General features: G+C 44.3%; 1 long non-coding RNA gene across 1 annotated transcript; it reads left to right on the top strand.

Moving 5' to 3' along the window:
• Window positions 1–7,427: 7,427 nt before the first annotated feature.
• LOC128785834 (uncharacterized) lies at window positions 7,428–9,621 on the top strand. Its single transcript, XR_008430050.1, has 3 exons — window positions 7,428–7,514; window positions 8,066–8,159; window positions 8,900–9,621. It is a non-coding gene; the product is annotated as an uncharacterized LOC128785834 (long non-coding RNA).
• Window positions 9,622–9,861: the final 240 nt, after the last annotated feature.

The following is a 9,861-nucleotide window of genomic DNA, read 5'->3' as shown; positions in this document are numbered from 1 at the left end:
AGCCTCCTCCTCACTAGCACAAAAAAGATTGTGTGGTTGGGGCTCTGGAATGGTTAGCAAGCTATTGATTTCCCAGCTGTTGAGAAGACTGAATACAATTCAGCAGATGCAAACAGACAGAACCTGGATGAGAGATTGTTTTCCTCCAGAAAGTAACCTTGTGAGATGCTGAGGTTATTGACTTTGGAGTGGGGAAGGAGGTGTCTGATAATCAGCTCACTCTCTATCTCCCTTAGATTTATAGCTCAGGGCCTCCCTGTCGCTCCTGAAAATATAATCACGCTGGCAATAAACCCTGAGGGAAGAATGACACAGCAAGTGCTTTTTCTCAGAGGTAATGCAGTGACCTCTGAGTTACATACTTAAATGAGCCATGATCTTACAGCAAACTCAGTGCTAGTCTACTTGATTGCCCTGTCTTGGTTAAGATGCCAAAAGTGTCCCAGCACGTGCAGGGCTGGTAGCATGTCCCACAGCCTCACTGCAGAGGGGCCCAGGGCACAGTGCCCTGCTCTGGCTCTGAAACTGCTGCCAAAAGGCACTGGGCTTGTTTTGGGCTTGTAGTTTGAAAGAGGGGAGAGATCTGTCTCACTTTGTTTCTCCAGATGGGAAAACTGTACCAGAGGGATTGGTGGGTTTTTTGGTTTGTTTTTTTTGGGGGGGGGAGGGTGTTGCTTTCGCTTGTTGGGGAGGTTTCTTGACAGAAACATTTCCTGTCTTCTTTGCAAAAATGTATTTTATGACCATTTTGCTGTGCAGATTTCTCCCTCTATGGACATTGCACAGAGTAATGTAACACCTTCAATCTGTGGAGCAGATACCTCTCGGTTTCTTTATCTTAGACCATGCCTTTGTCTCTCTTCAACCTGTTCTTGCTCTTCAGCAAAACCTCACCTTTTTACAAGCTGTCAAACGTAACACTAACAGCTGAGCATTCCTTTGGAAGAAAAAAAAAAGAACCCATATATATTTACTTAAAAATCACTTAGAATTTATTACTCCTTGATTTTTATTAGCCTTTTAACCATGTCTCTAACTCTAATCCAGAGGGGATGGTCTCTCTCTTGTGCCTGTAGTAGATATATCCAAACAGAGAAGGGGAAAAGAGCTGTTTAATCGCTTGTAGTATTTCTGATATTTAAAGCTATTTTTGAACAAAAAAAATGATTTTGCTTTGGTGTGCCCTTTGCTAAAAAAAGCATTGTTTCCAAAAGCCATGGTCTATCTGCTGATAAGCAGATTCAAACAAACAGCACAAAAGGCTGCAAAAGCACTGCTTCTACAATCCCATTCCAGAGAGGAGGCACGAGGGATCTTCCTTTACAGAGGAAGAATCAGGAGATTATGTTCTTCAGGCCCTTTGACACAAAGATGGCCCAAGCATCCAGCTCTCCTTTACTTTCTTTCCTAAACTCAGTTGAGTAACCTCATCCTGCCCACAGTCTGGCAGGCAAAAGGAGGGTAAGTGCAACTCAGCTAAGTGGTGTCCATCTTAACTGTTGCAAGTGGTTACCTTGGCCAAAAGTGTGACAGACTGAGAGGAATTTCAGAGGTCCAGGGCAGCCACAAGAATGGGTAACAGCTTGGGAAATGTTAAACAACAGACATAAAACTAGAACACATTCACTGATTTGCTCCTCAAGTTGTTCTAGTGATTCAGGATGGAAATCTGGACATCACTGTGGATAATACAGTGAAAACGTCTGGTCAAAGGGCAGCGACAGTAAAGGAAGCTAATTAAATATTGGATAGCAATGGAAAGGGGAGGCAGGCGTGGGAGAAAGATTTACATAAGCTTTGTCATCGTGTAGATCAGCGGGAAGCCCCTGCCAGAAATAGGATCTCAGAAAGAAAAGAGCAAAATATAATGGCTCAGGGAAAAGCACCACAAATTGTCAGTGATCTACACAAAACTTATGTTTGGAAAGACCACTGGCTGCTTTGGGGAGTATGGGATAATGAGAGCATAGGATGAATAACACAGATGTGTAAAATACAATGGGTGTAGTAGAAGATAGATTAGGAACTTTTTGGCCCTCATGACTTGTATGAGTAATACACAAATAAGACAAGAGGAAATGGAAAAGAGATCTTAGGAATTTTCTGCACAAAGGAGAGTTAACTTGTGGAACATTGTCATCATATGCCATTAAAAGCAAGGTCTTAATGGAATTACAGGAAAAAAAATATAGCTGGATAGACAGAGTTATACTCTAAAATGAAAATAATAGTGTTTTTATATTATCCCATCTGGAAGTAAAATAAATCTTCATCTCTAAGCCTAAGCAACTGAATGTTTAGGAAGAAACATGATTAATGTAGAAATGTTATTTTTGGCATTTTTTGCATCTTCCTCAGAAGCAGCCACTAGTAGTCATATTTTGAGGCTGAATACACCTTGGATTGAGCTAGTATGACCATTACTGTGTTTTTAAATCTCTTCTGGAGGCAGCTTTCATTCCTGGAAAGATTTTAGTTCAGCTTCCTAGCAGCAAGACTTGAAGAGAATTCAAAGAATAGAAGTATTGAATATGGCACCAAAATAGGAAGTAGAACAAATCAAATAAAATTCTACCTTTTTCTTCATGTTATTATGGCATCTATATGAATTAGGATATCTTATTTTAGTGTCAGAAAAATATTAAGTCTTTAGATTTATGAAGATGGGATTGGGAAACTCTTGAAAATATTAAACTCACTGCTTAAATAATAATGTGGAATGTATAAACCATCACCTCTTCACCCTATTCAAAATAATAATCACAAACAATAATCTGGGTCTTAACATGTGGCAGAGTCAGTTTGACTTTCTCTTCCAATTCAAGTAATCACTACAGGAAATCTTTATATCTGCATACTAATTTTGAGACTTGAATTTGGTTTTAGTGGAACTAGAAAGAGTGCCAGCATGAAATGTAATTTTTTTAAAAAAACTACAAAGAGAAAAGTTCCGCCCTTATTTTTGTTCTTTAACATTTAGTAAGTATAATTTTAATTTACCACATCTGGGCACTGTCAGATAGTGCTTGCATATCGATTCTTCTAAGCAGTCTGGACAAATACAGTGATTCAACAAATTTTTTTTTTTTTTTTAATCTCAAATTAAATAAACCCAAGAGCAACCACTGATAGATGTCAACTGCCCTTAAAGACTTACAACAATATTTCTTTGCCCTTCCAAACACCCATCTCTTCTAGGCAAGAGGAAAAAAGAGCAGGGGGTTTGTACCCTGAAAGAAAATGCCATCGGTAAATTCAAGCTATTTGAAGCTTAAAAAAAAATAAGCAGCAAATTTCCAGGATTATAATACAGTCATTTCTCTCTCAGTAGAGACTGTGCTTCAATACCAATTCCTCTGCTGACTGAAATTTCTTAGCCACACTCTGCCACCTTGAATCAAATACTTTCAATGTAGGATTGCTGAAGTAGGTTACAAACCTGAAAACAACCATGCTTGTAATCATTGTGACCCAGTGACTGCTTCAGAGAGAAATATTATTTACCTGGCACAGAAAAAGTAAGGTACAAGATCCTGCCCAAGCTTAAAGGAAGTCTGTCTAGTTAGGAAGAAAAAGCTCTTCCTAATCCCCATTATGGTGGAAGAACACCATTCCACACCAGCCAGCCCACCTCAGACAGCACCACACTTTTGTCACATTTTCTCCATTTCAGTTGCTATTATGGCCAGAGGACAAAAAAGGCTGTAGACTGCCCCAAAGCACTTTTCCCTCAGCTCTTTTTTCAGAACAGGATGCCATTTAGACTCATGCATACCATTAACATAAATAACCTCAGAACTACTTAAATCACAAAAAGAGTTTTCAAGTGTTTGTAAACAAAAATGTGTGCCAGGTATACATTTTAATTTACCCTTTCCTCCTGGGTTTTTGGTTTTGTTTTGTTTTGGTTTTTTTTTTGTTTTGTTTTTTTTTTTTTTTGTTTTGTTTTGTTTTTTTTTTTGTTTGTTTTTTGTTTTTTTGCTTACAAACGTCGGTAAATTAGAATATTGTGAAAACTACATAAAGGGATAGCTTTGAGTTTGCTCATTCCTCCCTTCACCTCTCAACACCCTGGCAGACGTTCTCTGTGTACCTTGACATGCAAATGCAGATTGGTTGCCTCAGATTATTCTGCTATTGATTATTGAAATATTTTTACTGCTGGGCAGCACCCTTCCCTGTAATTTTGAGGATGAAAAGCCTTTGAGTCAGTTGATTTTAAAAACGTATTTCACTTGTTTGAGAACACTTTTTTGATGTTGAAAAAAACCAAGAAACAAAGTCACCCAATTTACTTAAAATGTCATGGACACTTGATGGAAGCTTAACTTGATATTCCTTTAATTCTAGTCTTTTGTCAGTACAACTGATGTTAGTTTAAGTGCACATATTTAAATTAAAATGTCCTGTGATGAAAGTGTGACAACGTCTAAATAAATTTGTGACTCTTTTTAAGTTAAAAAAAAAAAAAAAAAAAAAAAAGAAGAAGAAGTAATGTTCCTTCCTCTCACTTTCTGTGTTTTCTGCTCTTTTCTTTTGTTTTCCAAGCATCCAAAGGTAAAAGAGCTTGATAAAAATGTAGCAGTGGGATGGGAGGAAGAAGAGGAGAGGAAAGATAACATTATTTCAGGTCTTTGCACTGCTTTGTTAGGACAGATTTAATCTTTGGGCAGCATCAGAAGATAGGCCTGAATGAGCACCTGATGATCTCTTCACTCTCTCCTCTTTTATCTGGATTACTACTGACTCTTTTCAGGGATGAAATCTCACTATTCCTATTTGGTAAATTAGGCTATTTTTCCCCTGTATTTCACTTATTGTAAAATGTTTTCTTTCTTAACTTCAGGCCATTGTTCCTGAGTAGTGAGCATGCTGTCACTGGAGACAGAGTGAGAGGATGGAATTATGTAACTGGGGACAGATTCTGCCATATTTTGCCAGTTAGCAGTAGCTTGTTCGCAAGTGCTCTTGACTTCATGGCAGTTTGTAGCAGAAAAAACATAGATAAAAGGGGTCAAAGTTGGCCTTGTAATTGGAAAATGAGGAAAGATAATATTATGGAATATGGAATAGTCTCAAATGGCAATTTAATTTTCAAGTTAGCAAATACCTAGAGTGACAGAATAATACTCAGAATCATACTCATGAACTGGGTGAGTTTTGAGAAAGCATTTGTTCACAGTCTGATTTATTAGTGCTTTTTGTTGCCTTATGATAAACACTAAAAAAAAAAAAGAAGAAACAAACACAAACGCCAACATCACAGTCGTCTTTGTTCCATTTAACAGTGAAACTCAAAGCTAACAGTTGTAGTTCAGAACCAGAAACCTCACGACAGAATACTATAATGTGTGGTGCTGGGGCTTTGTCGTCACTGGAACGTATATTCTGTGTGGTAATCTTTTATCCAGTTGTGCACTGAAAATAAAAACCCCAAACCAAACCCCACTGTGATTACATTTTGCTTGTTCATGCTGAGTAAAGCATGTCAGACATTTGGGGAGAGCAGGCTGAGGGGCAGGGGAACCAAGCATGAGCATGTGCTAGTGTTTCACAGCACGTGCAGCCTGATTGCTGGCACCAGCCAAGAAAACCAAGGGATTGCTGCTGTGCTTGTGACAAGGTGAAGGTGGTCACAGGCCAGCTCATTAATAATTATGGACGTGTGTTGTGCCACGTTTGATGACTGTTGAGAGAGGCCAGAGAGAAAGAGCTTACATAAAAGCCAGGACATAACGCCAGTTGATTCACTCAGCACAAGGTTGCCTCTGTGCAGGGCACGTGTAGTCTTAATGAGTGCAGGAAGTGCTGCTGTGTCTTTCGGGAAGCGTTGGAAGCTACAAGTTCTGTTAGGTCGTCAATGGCCACCTGCCCACAAGCATCAGGCAGGTGATGGGCATTTCAAAGGAGGCACATGGAGAGCTTCTCTGGGGAGGCTGCTGCGTTTTTCTGGCTCTCTCCCCTCCATGGCATCAGCATTAAGACCAGGGATACGCATGGAAAATCACATCAAGAGAGCCATGTCCATAACAGTAGGGTGCCTACAGTAGAAGAGGGCAGCAAGACAGAAGTTGTAACTCCCTTTTCCTTTTTAATTGCTCTTGCAAAATGAGGCAGGGATGCAACAGCATATGACATACTTATATGGAGCATGCCTCTCATCCTGGAAATATTTATTCTCAGCTCAAAAATAATACTGCTGGACCAGATCCATCCCTGGTGTTCATTGTGAGACACTGGACTGGGACATTGTGGGGTATTGAGCAGTCTGTGCCCACAGGTGTGGATGCAGAGTGTTTTGGTGGGAAGCATGGAAAGACTGCGCAGAGGCACCTCCACATGACCATGCCAGATGCTGGAGATTGCTCAAGGATACCCTCTCTGTGCAAGGCATGGCTCTGGCTCTCCAGTGGGATTTTCCCCAACCCCTTTAGATTGACTGACATAAGGGATCAAGCAGGCTGGGGGGCAGGATGTATATGGGATCAGTCCCACCAGAAAACAGAGCAAGCGTGCTTGTCTGCAGCTCTCAAATGCTCCACTCCTACCAGTCCCCCTGGCACACCCCTCTGCTGCAGCGCTGCACGCGTTTCCCCAGCCTGGAGCTCCCACGGACCGGGATATATTTTTATTATTCTCCTTTTTTTCCTACTTAAAACACGAAAGGAAGGCTGACACTAGCAGAGTCGTTCCTGACAACACCGCGATGCAAAGGGCCAAAGGGCAGCCCCGCACCCTGGCAAGGGCTGCGGAGGGGGCTGGGCTCAGCCTCTCATCCCCCCCGGGAGCCGGGGAAGGCGCGGGGCAGCAGGGGAGCCCCTCGCTGCCAGGGCTCCTGCCAGGCGCCGCGGCCCCGGGAGCCCCTAGGCTGGGCCAAAGTGAAAGTGAAGCGACTCCCGAAACCCTTTTGGGGTGGCGGCAGGAGCCATGTGATAGCCGGGAAGCAGCCCGGCCGCACGGGGGGCGAACAACAGGGGGCGGGGGTGTGTGTGGATGATTCCTGAGGGCTGCGGTGCCCCCTCCCCGCCCGCCGCAGCAGGGGCACCCCGCGCCGCCTCCCCTCCCCGCATCCCGCACCGCCGGCATCTCCCTCCGCAGCCGCACTCGCACCCATCCCTGGAGCCCGGGCAGGGCCGGGCCGGGCCGAGCCGGGCTGGGCAGGGCAAGGCGGGCGGCTCCCCCTCGTCCCCTCCCCTCCCCTCCGCCGCGTCCCCCTCAGGCAGGGCAGGGCAGGAGCGCGCCCCGCAGCGCTGCCCCCGGGAGGAGGGACTCGCCTCCCCAGCATGATCACGGCGGCTTATTAGGGTGGTCGTCTCTCCACCTCTTTTTTTTTTTTTTTTTTTTCTTGTAACTATTTTGGTTTTTTTTTTTCAATTTCCCTGCTCGCCGCGGCTGTCAGCGCTCTCACCGCTGCTCTTACCGCCGCTCCTCCCGGGGCTGCCGACGCGGCCCTGCCCCGCCGCCCCTTTGTGCCCGGCGCGATGCTGCGGGGGGGGGCCCGGGGGCAGCGGCAGGTAAGCGGGACGGCGGCGAGGGGCTGGCGGGGCACGGCCGGGGCAGGAGGTGCCGGTGAGGAGGGCGCGGAGCCGCCCGCCCCCGGAGCAGCCCGCTTCTCGCCCGCGCCTCCGCGCCCGGCCGGGTTTGTGCCTTCCTTTGTTTTATTTAGGTGGTCTGTAAAAAGTTGTTATCACCGCCACCCAAAAGGACACTCCCTCCCTTCCCCCCATCCCCAGTCGAGACCTCGGGGGTCTCAGACCCTGCCCGCATTGGCCCTTGCTTTGAGTCTCCGTGTAACTGCTGCGTATTAAACCTGTCTCCAGCTGCGAATCATCCCTCTCTGCAGCCTGCTTACTCCGCCGCCCCCCGGAGTCCCTCACTCCAACCTTTTTGCCTATTTTGATTTTACTTCCTCCCCCCGCCTCTCCTCGGTTTCTAAGGGACTCCCCTCCAACCTGTCTGTAGGTATGTTTGTGTAACCAGACACTGAGAGTAGCTGTCTGCCGAGGAATTAACTCGGCAACCCCCAAAGCTTAGTTTGCATTCAATAGAGGTGTTTGTTTTTCAGGTTTAAATCTCCAGACGGGTTGAAGAAGTCGCCCAAAAGGAACCACTTCGCAAATTTTGTTTCCTCCTTTGAAATCCCACTGGACGTGGAGCAGGTGGGGGATCGGGAGGGGAAAGTTTTGGGGTGGAAGGGGATGATGGGATGGAGAGTGATCAGGGGCTGAGTGGTGCAGGAAGGTGGGGGAAAGTGCTTTAAAGTTGGGAGAGTGGAGCTGCACTTTCCCCCTTCCCCTCCTCAGCGGAGGATAGCTCAAGGCTCTTGCTCTCGTTCGTTAAAAATAAATACTACAGAAGTTGGCAAATTTTGTAGTTTTAGAGAAGTGGATTCTCTCCAGGATTAACGTAAAATATGTTGATGTTTGAGGAACTGCTCTTGCTCAACCAGTAAATAAAGTGGAGATGTTGACAGTTTGTCTAGCCTCTGGTAAATGAGAACAAAAAATATTTCATTTCTTGAAGGGCATCAATAATTGTGAGGGTGGGAGGGAGAGGAAGGAGTTTAACTATTAACCTTTATCTAGGCTCATAAATGAGTTGAAACTCATGTTTCTGAAGCTTCATTTGTACATTTGTTTTCCTGTTTTCCTCCTTCTTCTTTCCTTCAATTGAGATGGTGAAAGGTAAATGAAAATTATGATGCTTGCATTAATTGGACAAGTAGGCGATTTTATGGCTCACCAGTAAAAAATAAATGCCACGGGAAAGTTGCTGTTTGCAGTGCAAGCGGTGGGAAAGTGGTCTGGAGGGCGTGGGGGGGGCGGGAGGGGACGGCAGAGAAGTGAGGCTGGCTGCTGCTTGTACTCTTACTTTAGGAGGTTTGGATTTGTGTTTCCAGATCTTCACTTGAAGACGGCGAAGGACAGTTCGTGGAAGGTAAGAGAGCCTCTTCCCCAGCACTTATACCCTGCCCACGTGTGCTGTGAGTACCTGGGTGTTTGCTCAGGCCCGCAAAGCCAGCACACCCGCGCTGAGAAGTGATAAACAGGAGACTGTCGAGTTGTTGCTGGACACGGTGTTCATATGGGGAAGCACAGGATTTTTTAAGCAAAGAAATTAGCTGTTTTTACACACTGAGATCCTTCTTAAGCTAATGAATTCCTCCCCTCCAAAAAACGGGATGGCCTTTCTTTTCTCAATCAGGACATAGCTTAAGAAAACAGCAGATGAAGACTACTGTGTAAAAGTTTCTGTTCTGACTCTTCTCTACGGTGAAAGTAGCGTGCCTAACTTAATATGTATGTTGTTTCCATCGAAGATGTTAGTATTTGTTTTGGTATGAATTGGGGCTAAAAAGATCCTGGCATCTTCTTAATTGCATCTTTTCCAAATGTGTTATTGTTATTTTGTGGCATGGTTCTTGCCAGAAGTGAAATAAAGTTACTCTTACTAGTTTTGAAGATAAACTATGTCCAGCCACCAGAGGTTTTCTCCTTCCTACAGGCTTAATGAAGTGAAAGCAAGAGATCCTGTGGAGGAGACAAGGGTGGGAGAGATATGGGATCATAAAATTTGGCAGAGCAAGTGATTGAGTGCAGTGTCTTTGTTAGTTTGTCAGCATCGCAGTTACAAGTAAAATATGCTTGTAAAATGCAAATTCAAGTGATTTTAAATGAAAGTTGAAAAAATGCTTTCTCCCCTTTTTTTCCCTAGTAAGAACAGTCTTTCACATATTTGTCATTGTTTTCTCGTTCTCTTGTGTAGGAATCAAAAATACAAAGACCAAGTAATACAAAATTCTCATGAATTATTGTAGCAATCTGTACAGCATACTCAGTTTGAAGGGAGTTCCTCATCTCC

Source organism: Vidua chalybeata, chromosome 3, assembly GCF_026979565.1.
Source record: "Vidua chalybeata isolate OUT-0048 chromosome 3, bVidCha1 merged haplotype, whole genome shotgun sequence".
NCBI lineage: Eukaryota > Metazoa > Chordata > Aves > Passeriformes > Viduidae > Vidua > Vidua chalybeata.
The sequence above is the reverse complement of the archived record's forward strand: the minus strand, read 5'-3'. Positions and strand labels throughout refer to the sequence as shown.